At 55.1% G+C, this 13,447-nt stretch overlaps 1 protein-coding gene across 2 annotated transcripts in view; it reads left to right on the forward strand.

Moving 5' to 3' along the window:
• Positions 1 to 1,998: 1,998 nt before the first annotated feature.
• Positions 1,999 to 13,447, forward strand: part of EGFL8 (EGF like domain multiple 8) — a 112,138-nt gene continuing 100,689 nt past the window's right edge. The window contains exon 1 of one of the 2 annotated variants that reach the window (XM_069634934.1): positions 1,999 to 3,034. The gene's annotated coding sequence lies outside the window, so the exon portion shown is untranslated. Of the gene's footprint in view, positions 3,035 to 3,071; positions 3,136 to 13,447 lie in introns of those variants that run through there. The other variant, XM_069634935.1, reaches the window with a different exon arrangement.

Genomic DNA, 13,447 nt, shown 5'->3' on the forward strand with positions numbered 1-13,447 from the left:
GTGCTGGGTGTCATTACTCCTATCTGGCTCTAGAGACTTGCTCACTCCCCCTTGCATAGGCTTTTAGCATCTTTAATTGTCCAATACAAGAGCTCTTGCAGATGTTTTTCCCTTAATCTAAGAGAAATATGTCTTACGTACATGGCTTATCCTTTTGCCTCCCCTTGTACTTTGCAATTATTCCTTGATGTAGTATCCCAGGCCAATAGACTCCTTATTATTCCTCACACAAAGCTGTTTTTCCAGTGTCTCCTGACTCCGCAGCCCTGGTCCGTCTCCAAGGTAGCTTGATTGGTTTCAATACGAGTCAGACGGCCATCTTTCCATCATGGCCGCCCTAGCTACATTTTGTTTTCTTCTAAAGCAGGCTTCTATATGCCTCGTCTACCTTGCGTTTCTGCGTATATACACTTATTAGTCAGCAGGTTACTTTATATTCTTTGCATATATGATTTCTTCACATTCGATTACATGTTTCTCTTGTTACTTCGGTGACATCTGTATTCTTAAGTATTTTGATATTGTTTCAGTATGTCTCAGTATCTTTCCTTTATGACGTCACTCTGCTCTTGTCACATTTCACTTATAGCTCTATGATGTCCAGTGGTGTGTGCCGACATCTTTCCACCCTTTCAGTGCAAGGGTACATTCGATACGGTTTTCGGAGTGCATTTCATCTCTCATACACTCAATGCTGTATTGGGATGATACCTGGTGTCCCACACAGGGCTCTCCTCCTGTTGTTCCAGTATTACGGAGGTGAGGGGATGGGAGCTAGGGATGACGTGCCCACCCGCTCCTCTTCATAGTGTTCCAAAGAGAGCAGACAGGGCTAATGTAAAAATGATCCACTGAGAGCCGACAGGGCTAAGAGAATGGTCATGGGAGAGCAGAGAGAGCTGGTAGGGTGATCCACAAAGAACAGACAGGGATCACAGGGTGATTCACAGAGAGCGGAGAGGGCTAACAGTGGGATCCATTTAGAGCAGAAGGGCTAACTGACTGATCCACTGAGAGCCAAAAAGGGCTAACAGGGTGATCTCTTTAGAGTAGACAGGCCAAACAAAGTGATCCACAGAGAGCAGGCAGTGCTAGCATAATGCAGTGATCTACTGAAAGCAGACAGGGCTAATAGGGAGATCAGCAGAGAGGGCTAGCAGGGACATCCACAGAGAATAGACAAGACTAACGGGGATCCATTTGAAGCAGAAGGGCTAACTGACTGATCCACTGAGAGCAGACAGGGCTAACAGGGTGATCCACAGAGAGCAGACAGTGCAGTGTAACAGAGTGATCCACTGAAAGCAGACAAGGAGATCAAATGAGTGCAGAGAGCACTAGGGTGGTGGTCTACAGAGAACAGGCGGGGCTAACAGAGTGATCCACAGAGAACAGGCGGGGCTAACAGAGTGATCCACAAAGAACAGGCAGGGCTAACAGAGTGAGCCACAGAGAACAGGCGGGGCTAACAGAGTGATCCACAGAGAACAGGCGGGGCTAACAGAGTGATCCACAGAGAACAGGCGGGGCTAACAGAGTGATCCGCAGAGAACAGGCGGGGCTAACAGAGTGATCCACAGAGAACAGGCAGGGCTAACAGAGTGATCCACAGAGAACAGGTGGGGCTAACAGAGTGATCCACAGAGAACAGGCAGGGCTAAAAGAGTGATCCACAGAGAGCTGGCAGGGCTAAAAGAGTGATCCACAGAGAGCAGGCTGGGCTCAGAGGCCAGAGAGCACACAGAGATAAAGAGGCAAAAGAGGGGGGGCATCAGAGTATTGAGACAGGTGCATGGCGTGGGTTAGTAATTCAGCTAGTACCCTCTGTCCCCTCCCCCACCTCGCCATATCCCCCCCTCGCCGCCCCCCCCCCCCCAACCCTGGGAATGACTTCACTCTCTAGCTGTGTCACCACAGGATTCGGAACAATCAAAAAAAAGCCGGAAGAAACTCCGATCTGGCAGCCCCAGCCCTTCCTCCCCTCCCCTCCTCGGGAGGGGAAGTGGGCTCCGAGGGGGGGGGGGGGCGGGGCTGCCGGGGGGTCAGACAGGGCATGGAGCGATAGTGGGAGGAGAGGCTGGCCAAGTGCAGGGCGGGGAGGCAGCGAGAGGCCAAGTGCAAGGGGTGCCCAGACAGGGCACGGGGTGGGCTCGGCCCCCAGGTTTTCACAGGACCAGGCAGCTCAGCAGACCTGCACTCATACCGCGTGCACCTGTCACCAGACCAGCAAGCACTCACCGAACCTGTCACCAGCTCGGCAGACCTGTCAGCAGATAACTAGACCTGCACTTATACAGAAGAGCTGTCACCAAACCAGCCAGCACTCATGGAACCTGTCACCAGCTCGGCAGACCTGTCAGCAGATAACTAGACCTGCACTCACACCGCGTGCACCTGTCACCAAACCAGCAGGCACTCGCCGGACCTGTCACCAGCTCGGCAGACCTGTCAGTGGATAACTAGACCTGGACTCATACAGCGGACCTGTCACCAGCCCAGCAAGCACTCACCGAACCTGTCACCACCTCTGCAAACCTAGACCTGCACTCACACAGCGGACCTGTCACCAGACCAGCAGGCACTCGCCGGACCTGTCACCAGCTCTGCAGACCTGCAGCTAAACCAGCAGCCACTCTCTCACTAGTTCAGTCAACCTGCGAGCTGACCAAGAGCCAGTCCCAGGAAGGGCGCGAGCAGCCTGCGGGCAAAACCCAGGCCTGAGACCCACTCACCTGCAACCAGCTGACTGGACAGCCAAGCCCGCGGACCTGCAGCCAGTCCGCACCCCCACCTCCTCCCCCACTAACTCACCTGCGAACTGCTGACCGGACAGACCCCGGGAGGGCGCGAGCAGACTAGAGGCAGGCCTGCAGCCGACTCACCCCAGATAAGCTCGCGGACCTACGACTTACCCACCTAACCGGACCTCTGAGCTCGCGGACCTACAGCCAGTCCTCCAGCCCGACAGCAGACAGCCAGACCTGGAAAGGGCGTGGCAGGACTGCAGGCCCCTCCCAAGCCTTGGGACCAGCAGGTAAGGGCTGCCTCTCCTACACGTTTGCAATGACAGGTCTAAGATGCGGTTCGCATCCTCAGGCTGTGTCCCTTCGGGAGGCAGAGGGGTCGTCGCAAGGCGTGAGTAAGAGCAGAGCTGGAGAGCAGGTGTACGGTTGCGAGAAAGCAAGCCGAGAACTAGCAAGCGCAGGCGAGCCAGGGCTCGCGTCTGCTGCCACTAGCCGCGCGTGAATCAATGAATGATTGGATGGGTGGGTGTTCGATCGAATGATTGCTGCCCAGTAGCGCAGGGCCGTAAGGGAAGTAGCCTCAGGGGTCAATAGTGGAGTTTCTGCCTGTGAGGTGGTAGGTTTCGAGGGAATCCCTCGGGGGCATAGAGGCAGCGCCTAGAGGCGATTGGGATCACAACGCTGTGTTTTTTAAACGCGAAACGGAGCCATAGAGCATTTCCAGAATGACTGTGAGCCGCTGAGCCTGGTGAACACACAACGGGTAAAGCTGGAGACCAGGCCGAGCCTCCTCTGATCAGGTCACACCGCGCTGGCTTGGCACAATGCTGTGTGTGGCACGGATGAGGAGGTGGGGGAGTGCGTTCTGGGTGTGCGACTTGGCGTAGCACTTTAGCAAGTTACAGGGAATGTGGGCGAGTGCGGGCACCGGTAGGTTCGTGAGTAACTGGGCGGGTCCACGGGAGAGGGATTGTGTGAGTGCGCAGGTTAGTGAGTGATGGGCCAGCCGCTTGGTTAGGTCATTGAGTGCGTGCTTGCATAAGTAAGGGGATTAGTTGCCCATAAGCGAGTGGGAGAGCGAGTAAATGAGTGGGCCGGTGAATGGATACGTAGGTGAGTGGGTCTATGTGAGTGAGAGCGTGAGTGCATGAATCAGTGAGAGAGTGACGAGTGAGTTGCTTGCTGGGTCAATGAGCGAGTGGGTTGGTGAAAGAATAAGTAGGTGAGTGGGTCTATGTGAGTGAGAGCGTGAGTGCATGAATAAGTGAGTGAGTGACGAGTGAGTTGCTTGCTGGGTCAGTGAGCGAGTGGGTTGGTGAAAGAATAAATAGGTGAGTCGGTCTATGGTACAGATTCATTCAAAACCTTCTACCCATCACTTTTGTGGTCACAGTTTGTCTCACTATGTGAGAGAGGGTATGCCCAGAGGAGGCCCAACAAGGCTGAAACATGTCTGGGGTTGCTTGTGTTTCCGTGCGGAGGGGACCTGGCATGGCAGTTCGGGCTGAGCTGCTCCCATTGGTGGCAGTACCAGACTGATTTGCATATGGCTGGACCCCTTTTGCAATGGCGCAGATGGGCTAAAAATCGGTGGTGTGGAAGGTTGCCCATAGCAATGCCAGTGGTACAGATTCATTCAAAACCTTCCACCCATCACTTTTGTGGTCTTTGGGAGTGCATGAATCAGTGAGTGACGAGTGAGTTGCTTGCTGGGTCAGTGAGCGAGTTGGTTGATGAAAGAATAAGTAGGTAAGTGGGTCTATGTGAGTGAGAGGGTAAGTACATGAATCAGAGAGTGACAAGTGAGTTGCTTGCTGGCTCATTAAGTGAGTGTGTCGGTACAGAGATGTTGCAATGTGGGCGCTGGTGACACTGTGTCTGCAGGGGGTGGCAGGAGATGTCTGCACGTGTAAGGGAGCTGTGCACACTCGTGCACTTGCCCCTGTGCAGAGATGTTGCAATGTGGTCCCTGGTGATACTGTGTCAGCAGGGGGCGGCAGGAGATGTCTGCACGTGTAAGGGAGCTGTGCACACTTGTGCACTTGCCCCGGTGCAGAGATTTTGGAATGTGGGCCCTGGTGATACTGTGTCTGCAGGGGCGGCAGGAGATGTCTGCACGTGTAAGGGAGCTGTGCACACGCGTGCACTTGCACCGGTGCAGAGACGTTGCAATGTGGTCCCTGGTGACACTGTGTCTGCAGGGGGCGGCAGGAGAGGTCTGCACGTGTAAGGCAGCTGTGCACACTCGTGCACTTGCACCGGTTCAGAGATGTTGCAATGTGGTCCCTGGTGACACTGTGTCTGCAGGGGGCGGCAGGAGAGGTCTGCACGTGCAAGGGAGCTGTGCACACTCGTGCACTTGCACCGGTGCAGAGACGTTGCAATGTGGGCCCTGGTGATACTGTGTCTGCAGGGGGCGGCAGGAGAGGTCTGCACGTGCAAGGGAGCTCTGCACACACGTGCACTTGCACCGGTGCAGAGACGTTGCAATGTGGGCCCTGGTGATACTGTGTCTGCAGGGGGCGGCAGGAGCTGTGCACACTGGTGCACTTGCACCGGTTCAGAGACGTTGCAATGTGGTCCCTGGTGATACTGTGTCTGCAGGGGGCGGCAGGAGAGGTCTGCACGTGTAAGGGAGCTGTGCACACTGGTGCACTTGCACCGGTGCAGAGAAGTTTTAATGTGGTCCCTGGTCATACTGTGTCTGCAGGGGGCGGCAGGAGAGGTCTGCACGTGCAAGGGAGCTGTGCACACTTGTGCACTTGCACCGGTGCAGAGACGTTGCAATGTGGGCCCTGGTGATACTGTGTCTGCAGGGGGCGGCAGGAGAGGTCTGCACGTGCAACGGAGCTGTGCACACTCGTGCACTTGCCCTGGTCAGAGATTTTTCAATGTGGTCCCTGGTGATACTGTGTCTGCAGGGGGCGGCAGGAGAGGTCTACACGTGTAAGGCAGCTGTGCACACTCGTGCACTTGCCCTGGTGCAAAGATTTTGCAATATGGGCCCTGGTGATACTGTGTCTGCAGGGGCGGCAGGAGAGGTCTGCACGTGCAAGGGAGCTGTGCACACTCGTGCACTTGCCCTGATGCAGAGATTTTTCAATGTGGGTCCTCATGATACAGTGTCTCCAGGGGCGGCAGGAGAAGTCTGCACGTGTAAGGAAGCTGTGCACACTTGTGCACTTGCACCGGTGCAGAGACGTTGCGATGTGGTCCCTGGTGATACTGTGTCTGCAGGGGGCGGCAGGAGAGGTCTGCACGTGTAAGGCAGCTGTGCACACTCGTGCACTTGCCCCGGTGCAGAGACGTTGCAATGTGGGCCCTGGTGATACTGTGTCTGCAGGGGGCGGCAGGAGAAGTCTGCAGGTGTAAGGGAGCTGTGCACACTTGTGCACTTGCACCGGTGCAGAGACGTTGCAATGTGGGCCCTGGTGATACTGTGTCTGCAGGGGGCGGCAGGAGAGGTCTGCACGTGTAAGGGAGCTCTGCACACTCGTGCACTTGCACCGGTGCAGAGACGTTGCGATGTGGACCCTGGTGATACTGTGTCTGCAGGGGGCGGCAGGAGAGGTCTGCACGTGCAAGGGAGCTCTGCACCCTTGTGCACTTGCACCGGTGCAGAGACATTGCAATGTGGGCCCTGGTGATACTGTGTCTGCAGGGGGCGGCAGGAGAGGTCTGCACGTGTAAGGGAGCTGTGCACACTGGTGCACTTGCACCGGTTCAGAGACGTTGCAATGTGGTCCCTGGTGATACTGTGTCTGCAGGGGGCGGCAGGAGAGGTCTGCACGTGTAAGGGAGCTGTGCACACTGGTGCACTTGCACCGGTGCAGAGAAGTTTTAATGTGGTCCCTGGTGATACTGTGTCTGCAGGGGGCGGCAGGAGAGGTCTGCACGTGCAAGGGAGCTGTGCACGCTTGTGCACTTGCACCGGTGCAGAGACGTTGCAATGTGGGCCCTGGTGATACTGTGTCTGCAGGGGGCGGCAGGAGAGGTCTGCACGTGCAACGGAGCTGTGCACACTCGTGCACTTGCCCTGGTCAGAGATTTTTAAATGTGGTCCCTGGTGATACTGTGTCTGCAGGGGGCGGCAGGAGAGGTCTACACGTGTAAGGCAGCTGTGCACACTCGTGCACTTGCCCCGGTGCAGAGATTTTGCAATGTGGGCCCTGGTGATACTGTGTCTACAGGGGCGGCAGGAGAGGTCTGCACGTGCAAGGGACCTGTGCACACTTGTGCACTTGCACCGGTGCAGAGACGTTGCAATGTGGTCCCTGGTGATACTGTGTCTGCAGGGGGCGGCAGGAGAGGTCTGCACGTGCAAGGGAGCTGTACACACTCGTGCACTTGCCCTGGTGCAAAGATTTTGCAATATGGGCCCTGGTGATACTGTGTCTGCAGGGGCGGCAGGAGAGGTCTGCACGTGCAAGGGAGCTGTGCACACTCGTGCACTTGCCCTGGTGCAGAGATTTTTCAATGTGGGTCCTCGTGATACAGTGTCTCCAGGGGCGGCAGGAGAAGTCTGCACGTGTAAGGAAGCTGTGCACACTCGTGCACTTGCACCGGTGCAGAGATGTTGGGATGTGGTCCCTGGTGATACTGTGTCTGCAGGGGGCGGCAGGAGAGGTCTGCACGTGTAAGGCAGCTGTGCACACTCGTGCACTTGCCCCGGTGCAGAGACGTTGCAATGTGGGCCCTGGTGATACTGTGTCTGCAGGGGGCGGCAGGAGAAGTCTGCAGGTGTAAGGGAGCTGTGCACACTTGTGCACTTGCACCGGTGCAGAGACGTTGCAATGTGGGCCCTGGTGATACTGTGTCTGCAGGGGGCGACAGGAGAGGTCTGCACGTGTAAGGCAGCTGTGCACACTCGTGCACTTGCCCCGGTGCAGAGACGTTGCAATGTGGGCCCTGGTGATACTGTGTCTGCAGGGGGTGGCAGGAGAAGTCTGCAGGTGTAAGGGAGCTGTGCACACTTGTGCACTTGCACCGGCGCAGAGACGTTGCAATGTGGGTCCTGGTGATACTGTGTCGGCAGGGGGCAGCAGGAGAGGTCTGCACGTGTAAGGCAGCTGTGCACACTCGTGCACTTGCCCCGGTGCAGAGACGTTGCAATGTGGGCCCTGGTGATACTGTGTCTGCAGGGGCGGCAGGAGAGGTCTGCACGTGCAAGGGAGCTGTGCACACTCGTGCACTTGCCCTGGTGCAGAGATTTTTCAATGTGGGTCCTCGTGATACAGTGTCTCCAGGGGCGGCAGGAGAAGTCTGCACGTGTAAGGAAGCTGTGCACACTTGTGCACTTGCACCGGTGCAGAGACGTTGCGATGTGGTCCCTGGTGATACTGTGTCTGCAGGGGGCGGCAGGAGAGGTCTGCACGTGTAAGGCAGCTGTGCACACTCGTGCACTTGCCCCGGTGCAGAGACGTTGCAATGTGGGCCCTGGTGATACTGTGTCTGCAGGGGGCGGCAGGAGAAGTCTGCAGGTGTAAGGGAGCTGTGCACACTTGTGCACTTGCACCGGTGCAGAGACGTTGCAATGTGGGCCCTGGTGATACTGTGTCTGCAGGGGGCGGCAGGAGAGGTCTGCACGTGTAAGGGAGCTCTGCACACTCGTGCACTTGCACCGGTGCAGAGACGTTGCGATGTGGTCCCTGGTGATACTGTGTCTGCAGGGGGCGGCAGGAGAGGTCTGCACGTGCAAGGGAGCTCTGCACCCTTGTGCACTTGCACCGGTGCAGAGACATTGCAATGTGGGCCCTGGTGATACTGTGTCTGCAGGGGGCGGCAGGAGAGGTCTGCACGTGTAAGGGAGCTGTGCACACTGGTGCACTTGCACCGGTTCAGAGACGTTGCAATGTGGTCCCTGGTGATACTGTGTCTGCAGGGGGCGGCAGGAGAGGTCTGCACGTGTAAGGGAGCTGTGCACACTGGTGCACTTGCACCGGTGCAGAGAAGTTTTAATGTGGTCCCTGGTGATACTGTGTCTGCAGGGGGCGGCAGGAGAGGTCTGCACGTGCAAGGGAGCTGTGCACGCTTGTGCACTTGCACCGGTGCAGAGACGTTGCAATGTGGGCCCTGGTGATACTGTGTCTGCAGGGGCGGCAGGAGAGGTCTGCACGTGCAACGGAGCTGTGCACACTCGTGCACTTGCCCTGGTCAGAGATTTTTCAATGTGGTCCCTGGTGATACTGTGTCTGCAGGGGGCGTCAGGAGAGGTCTACACGTGTAAGGCAGCTGTGCACACTCGTGCACTTGCCCCGGTGCAGAGATTTTGCAATGTGGGCCCTGGTGATACTGTGTCTACAGGGGCGGCAGGAGAGGTCTGCACGTGCAAGGGAGCTGTGCACACTTGTGCACTTGCACCGGTGCAGAGACGTTGCAATGTGGTCCCTGGTGATACTGTGTCTGCAGGGGGCGGCAGGAGAGGTCTGCACGTGCAAGGGAGCTGTACACACTCGTGCACTTGCCCTGGTGCAAAGATTTTGCAATATGGGCCCTGGTGATACTGTGTCTGCAGGGGCGGCAGGAGAGGTCTGCACGTGCAAGGGAGCTGTGCACACTCGTGCACTTGCCCTGGTGCAGAGATTTTTCAATGTGGGTCCTCGTGATACAGTGTCTCCAGGGGCGGCAGGAGAAGTCTGCACGTGTAAGGAAGCTGTGCACACTCGTGCACTTGCACCGGTGCAGAGACGTTGGGATGTGGTCCCTGGTGATACTGTGTCTGCAGGGGGCGGCAGGAGAGGTCTGCACGTGTAAGGCAGCTGTGCACACTCGTGCACTTGCCCCGGTGCAGAGACGTTGCAATGTGGGCCCTGGTGATACTGTGTCTGCAGGGGGCGGCAGGAGAAGTCTGCAGGTGTAAGGGAGCTGTGCACACTTGTGCACTTGCACCGGTGCAGAGACGTTGCAATGTGGGCCCTGGTGATACTGTGTCTGCAGGGGGCGACAGGAGAGGTCTGCACGTGTAAGGCAGCTGTGCACACTTGTGCACTTGCCCCGGTGCAGAGACGTTGCAATGTGGGCCCTGGTGATACTGTGTCTGCAGGGGGCGGCAGGAGAAGTCTGCAGGTGTAAGGGAGCTCTGCAGACTTACTTGCGGCTGTGTTTGTGATCTCGCGTTTGCGCGGGTTCCAGGTGTTTTCTCTGTGGGTCCGGGTGTGTGTGTGTGTGAAGATGTGTATGTTTGCGTCTGCTCAGGACACTGTTAGTGTGTCACAGAGATCTCGAGGTGCCCAATGCCTCATTCAGGGCTAGTTTCTTTTTCTTTTTGCATTCTGGAACTTGTAGTCCTGGATTTAAGCTAGGAAACAAACACAAAACGACGTGCAGCACGGTCCACTGTCTGACGGACACCACAGCAGGACTAGAAGTACCAGCATGCAATGAAACACCCAGGGCTGGTTGAGCAGCCGCTGGGAAAAGTAATATCTGGTACATTTGTGTGCGTATTTTCCAGCCCCACTGGACTTTCACAAGCAGAACTTCACATAGGACCGACACTTTCCCGCCCCACCAGAACATTCGAGAAACCTGGCACTTCCAGCAGCTCTCGCTTCCATTGTTCTCTTTTCAGCCCATTCTAGCTCCTCGCTGCACGTCTGCTTCTACACGCTATGCCCAGCTGTCCGCTGGCCCTATGCTTAAACCTGAGTTCCTTTCTCTGATGCTGACTGTGTGCTTTGGGGGCCCCTAGCACGTGCGTAGGGGGACGCTCAAGGCCCCACGGTGTGCCAATAATACCGTGCTACCCAGCAGGCTCTTGGGGCGCAGTGCCCCTACCCTGCCAGCTGTTCTCAGGGGCCAGCCCTGCACTGCAGTGTGTGCGCCTTTCTCCTAGATGTGACTTTCAGGGATGTGTACCAGAGGCCTCGGAAAATGCGATGCCATTTGCGCACTGTGCGGACAATCCCTGGCCAGAGGGGTTGGGTGCCTGGGGTAAGGATAGTGGGTGTCGAATGGCGAGCGGCGCGAGGAATGCCCTCTTCATTCAAAGAAATAGAAACACATGCAAACCTGTAACTGGAAGCGCCTATCTGGAAAGTGTGCCGCGGGTATGTTATATCATGCTTTACATAGCGCCTCTTCCGCTTCTAAGCGCCGTGATGTTGGGCGATTGCATTAGCATTCGCATGGTGGACCCCAGAAGGATGCTGGGGTGAATGGTTCGCTTCTGTGATGTTAGCTAGCCAGAGAAGGCACTTCGGAGCGCTAGCTGGCTTACCTTTCTGCTTCTCTAGTGAGTCTGTGTTGTCTGCTTGCGTGTGAGTGAGCTAGAGTCCTAACCCGCCCAGATACTCAGGGGCCGAGCCAGCTTCAACATTTTGGGGTGGCTGACTGGCAGTTAGGAAAACTGTTAGTGAGACGGGACATTCAACCTATTGTGCTGCTGGATTTACCCCCCTCCCCACCCCCAAGCACCCCGTCCAACCGCCCCCTCCGCAAGCCCAGGAGGCCGGGGAGATGTTACGCTTCCCTTTGAACTGATTTCTTTATTGCGCCATCAATGCAGCCCTAACACTCTCCCTAGAGAGGACACCCTAGCCCAGCGCTGCGTGATGCTCCTCACCCTAGAAAGCGCTGGTGCACAGACTAAGAGCCAGGGGTACATGCGGGCAGTGCTCACCCTGTTCCTACGTATGGTGAAATGATTTTCTAAATGTGATTTTACACAAAGGGTACATTCAACCCAAATTGTATTCCAACTCAAACAAGTTAAAAAGTTGTAGTTACGGGAAACCACGTTTCCCAGCTACACACTTCAGTCAAACAGACAGTTCACGTGGGACTAGACGTCAGAAATTACAACCAATTTAAGAATTGTAGGTACAGAACAGCCAAATCTGCATCCTTACATTTGTCGGTGTGTCAGTTGAATAGTGTGGTTTTGAGGACTTTGCGGAAGGTGGGGAGGGCGTTCCAGAGTTTGGGGGCTTGATAAGGGAAGCCTATACCTCCAGCTTTAGCTCTTCTGAAAGAAGGTATGTGTAGTAGCGGGTTGTTGCGGTTTGTCCTTCTAGGGCGTGTGGAGGTGTCACGGTTAATGGTTTCGGAAAGATAGGAGGGGGAGGTGAAGCTAAGGCATTTGTGGGTTAAGGTCAGTGTCTTAAAAGTTATTCTATCCTTAACTGGAAGCCAGTGAGCATCTCTCCTAGCTTGGATAATGTGATCTCTCTTGGGGATATTGAGGGCCTCCCTGAGCGCGTTGTTCTGCACTGTCTGAAGCCGGTTCAGGTTTTTAGCAGAGGTGCCTGCAAGGAGGGCATCACAATAGTCCAGCTTAGCGCCTATGGTAGCTCTAGCGATGGAGAGGCAGTTCTGTTTGGTTAGGTGTGGTTTGACGGCGTTTATTCGTTTGGTGGTGTGAGCGGAGGCAGAGGCAATAGCATTCGCCTGTTTGTCCATGGATAGAGTGGCATCTAGATATACTCCTAGGGTCTTTACGGATGTGGAGACTGGGATGATAGTGTTCTCAATGGAGAAGTTAGAATATTGGGGGGCGGGGAGTTTGTTCAGAATTTCTTGTGGGCCAATGATGATGATCTCGGTTTTGTCTCCATTGAGAAATGAACCATTTGTGGCCATCCACGCCTGAATGGTGGAGTAGATTTCAAAGAGGGCTGCTGAGTCGTGATCGTAGGAGCCAGTGAGGGGGAGGAGGACTTGAGTGTCATCAGCGTAGTTTGTATAAGCTATGCCGAGTGAGTCAAGTAAAGGGGTTTGGTAAACAGATTGTAGAGTGTGGGGGCGGTGCAGGAACCCTGTGGCACACCACAGTGGATGGTGGTGGGGGTGGCGTTAGCTGTGTCTGAAAAGACTTTCATAGCTCTGCCTTCTAAGAAAGAGGTGATCCAGGAGGTGGCATGGTTAGAGAAGTGGGCCGCGCTAGTGAGGTGGGAGGTGAGAGTTTTGTGATCTACGAGGTCGAATGCAGCAGATCAGTCTAGTAGAAGTAGGAGGGCAGGTTTTCCAGCGTCCATTATTTTGGTGATTTGGTTCTTTAAGTCCAGGAGGGCAGATTCTGTGCCATGGTCTTTACAGAACCCTGATTGCTTTTTTCCTAAGATTGAGTGGGTTTCGAAGAAGTGTTGGATTTGGTTGTGGGCGGCCTTATCGAGGATTTTGAGGAGGAACGGGACGCTTGTGATAGGGCGGTAGTTGCTAGGGGATGATGGGTCTAGGGATGGTTTCTTGAGAAGGGGACAGACCCAGGCTTCTTTAAGGTTAGCAGGGACGATGCCTGAGGAGAATGATTCGTTGATGAAGGCTGTGATCAGTGGGACCAGTGAGTCAGCGCTGTCTTTAATGATGTTAGGTGAGCAGATGTCACCTTTGCATGTGGAGGGTTTGATGTGTTGTAAGAGTGCAGTGAATTCAGATTCCGAGACATTTCTGAATGCGAAGAGAGGAGGGGTGGGCTTCTGTATAGTAATAGGAGGTAGGTCGGCTGTGTCTGAGTTGGATAAAAGAGTATGTTGGGTTCGTATTTTGTCTTGGAGGAGTGAGATTTTATTAAGAAGTGCTTCTTGTATACTGTTACACCAGGCTTGGTCTTTGGTTATTTCATCAGGGCTAGCAGGTGGGGAGGTGAGATCTTTGAACATGGCGAATAGTTCCCTGCACTTGGAGTTTGCCTTTGAGATACGAGAGTTAATGTTATTAGATTTGGCAGTGAATATCGCTTTTTATATATTGATGAGGTTCTTTTA

Source organism: Ambystoma mexicanum, chromosome 13 (genome assembly GCF_040938575.1).
Source record: "Ambystoma mexicanum isolate Mex_15411 chromosome 13, UKY_AmexF1_1, whole genome shotgun sequence".
NCBI classification, from domain to species: Eukaryota; Metazoa; Chordata; class Amphibia; order Caudata; family Ambystomatidae; genus Ambystoma; species Ambystoma mexicanum.